Genomic DNA, 3454 nt, shown 5'->3' on the forward strand with positions numbered 1-3454 from the left:
TAATAATTATTATTATATGATAATTACGAAAATAAACTATTAATATAATTAAACACTACCACAATAACTAAAATGCGTACCTACTACTACTTCACTTATAAAGAAATAAAATTTTAACTAATAATATGCTTAGACTAAAAGTCGCGCTGAAAAGCACGGTTGGTAAATAACAATTATTGTCTGTCAATAAGGTCGAACACTCTAAACGTCTATTCGCATCAACAGCCAAATATTGTATGAAGCTCGCGCGCGGACCCGCCGCCTTTTTATACCTCCCGCGGCGTAGCGCGTCGAACGCGGCAACCGATACACAAAAATAATCCTTATGGCATGATTCTGTATTCACGCGCGATGACTTATAGCGTATTTCATGTATAACTTTGGTGTTTCTACACCGATTTACATGATTCTTTTTTTTATTGAATAGGTAATAATGTGAACTTTTGTAATTAGGGATGAGTGAGAGTATTGTAAACGTAAGAGTAGACAAATATAGTCAGAAAGCGCCGAATTGCTAAGCTTCCGGAAGTTTCACGTGTTATTGTGAGTCAACTATGAAAGATAGACATATGCTGTCGAGGAATTTATTTTTATATAATAATTTAAGAACATTTGTGTCGTACATGATTTCTATGTAGCTTTAACCATTAAGGCTGCACACGCGACGGAAGCTTAAAAAATGGAGTAACTTCTCCCGTTTTCCCAATATTTCAAAAAATTATGGAATTAGTGTTAACCCATCAAAATGCCAAGCTATTATTATTGGGAGCCCTAGGCAGTTAGCTTTAATTCAAAGCCTACCCTTACCCTTACCTGATTTACTATTTAATAACACTGTTATACCTATTTCATCTAAGGTTAAAGATTTGGGTGTTTTGATCGATAACTCGTTGAAATGGTCTGACCAAGTTAATGAGGTTTCGCGCAAGTTTTATGCCACGCTACACTCCATCATGCGCTTTAAGAACTTTTTGCCTATTAAATCAAAAATCCAACTGGCAAATTGTCTGTTGTTACCAATTATAGATTATGGTGATGCATGTTACCCCGATCTTAATGTAACACTTTTAAGTAAACTCGAAAGATTGCATAACACCTGCATACGATTTATATATGGCCTCCGTAAATTTGAGCACATTTCTTCATATCGGTTAATGCTTAATTGGCTACCTATTAAAGATCGCAGGCATTTAAGAATACTATGTATTCTACACTCTCTTGTTTATAATCCACTTGCTCCTTCTTATCTTAAGTCCAAATTTAATTTTCTTTCCGATACTCATGTTAGGCATCTTCGTTCTTCTCATAACCTTCTTCTTTCTATTCCTCCTCACACATCTGGTTTTGTATCTAATTCTTTCACTGTTAACGCTATACGACTTTGGAATGAATTACCAGTCGTCATCAGAGAAACGTCCTCTAAAGATCTGTTCAAAAGTAGGGTAAAACAATTTCTCTTAAAGAAATATAAGTCTTAGCTTTTATCGCCTTACTTGGTTTCGTTCCCTTTTATTTTATTTTATTTTATTTAAGCTGTTATTATTACACTGTACTTTTAGTATTATTGTTAACCTTTTGTTACTTTATCATTAGTATATTATTAAATGTATGTTATATGTATATATTTATAATATATATATTTATGTAAGTGTATGTATGTTTATATATATATGTGTATATGTATGTATGTGTAATGTAATTCAATATAAGGATGGCTTTATGCATCTACTGTACGCTCTTTCTTGCATGTGCTAAGGTTGGCTGGTAGATAAGGCTTTATAGCTTTAAGTCCGCCTTTTGCTCAATTTATTTTTTGTTAAATAGTTGTGCAATAAAGTTTAAATAAATAAATAAATAAATATTTCCCTTCACTGCTCTACTCCTATTGATCGTAGCGTAATGAAAAGTATACTATAACCTGCCCAGGAGTAGGAAGAATAATTGTGCCAAATTTCGTTAAAATCCGTCGAGTAGTTTTTGTTTCTATAACGAATATACAGACAGACAGACAGAAAGACAAAAATTTTACTGATTGCATTTTTGGCACCAGTAGCGATCCCTTATCATCCCTTGATGGTTTTTTTTAAAATAAATTTCATGTACAGAAATGGCCTCTCTACAGATTTATTATAAGTATAGATTTGTAATTTTACTCTATCCCTCCTTTTTATTCCCAAGATGCTTCTTTCCATTGAATTTTGACAAACTTTTAATTTATTTTCTCGTAACTCTGTTAACGCCCATGTTTGGCACCCGTATAGTAAGCATAGCATAATACACATATCGTATACTTTCTTTTTTGCTGCCATTGGCATATCTTTATTCTTAAATATTTCCTTAAGTGACGGAGAATAACTAATGCTTGGAAAAAGTTGTTATTATATATTCTATTTGTTCGTTATTTACTCTAATTGCCTGTTAGGAATTCGTCATTATTTTGGTTTTCGTTAGATTCATTGTCAAAGCCAGGCCTTGCGCTTTCGTCGGATAGTTGCTGTAACATTGTTTCCAGAGTTCTTGCATCCTCTGAAAATAAAACCAAATCAATGTCGATGTCCATCCAATCTGCTAATTCGCTTTCAGATAAACCTGGAACTACCAAAATCGAAGGATACATAAATAAAAATAAAAAATTACGTATATATAATATACGTACGTAATTAATAATTAATTCTTCATTTTCAAGTTTTGAAAGTCGACCTTTTTTCCAGCAATTTCGAATTGTTTCTGGGGTAACTTGATTCTTAGTTTGCACGCAAATGCGCAGTGCTGCAAGAACGGTGATCTTTTTGGCAATTTCGTATGCATCACGTCCATCGTTTTTGTCAAGCTCTGCTATGATATGTCCTCGCATCTGACCTCTGTAGTACGCCTTGAATTATCGTATAATTCCTTGATCACATGGTTGTATCAATGACGTCGTGTTTGCAGGTAAGAAAACGAGCTTGATGTTTTTTAGAGGTTTTTCGAGAGTCATTTTGTGAACAGAACAAGTAAGACAATTTTCGCTTCAATTTTTTGTCCCACTTAAGTAACCACTCGCTGGAGAGTTTACTTGTCATCCAAGCACTGTTACCCTCAAAAGGCACTGGCAAAGATTTAGCGTTTTTAAAACAAAGCGGTTTCGCGTGAGGTCTTATCACCAGAAGTTCCTCCTTTTCACCTTCGATGTTAACGCAGCAGAGCACCACCAGAGTAAAGTCTTCTGGATCTACTTTAAAAATGGGTGTTCAACAAGGTTCCCTTTCTATTTCTAGTATATATAAATGATCTTCCTTTCTATGTTAAAGATATTTGTGATATAGTGTTGTTTGCTGACGATACTTCACTGATATTTAAGGTTGACAGGAAAAAACCACCATTATCACCATGTGAACGGTGCATTATCACAGATACACGATTGGTTTACAGTAAATAATTTAGTTTTGAATGTTTTGTTTTTACCCTACCCAAT

The sequence above is a fragment of the Vanessa cardui genome, chromosome W (genome assembly GCF_905220365.1).
Source record: "Vanessa cardui chromosome W, ilVanCard2.1, whole genome shotgun sequence".
Classification (NCBI taxonomy): Eukaryota; Metazoa; Arthropoda; class Insecta; order Lepidoptera; family Nymphalidae; genus Vanessa; species Vanessa cardui.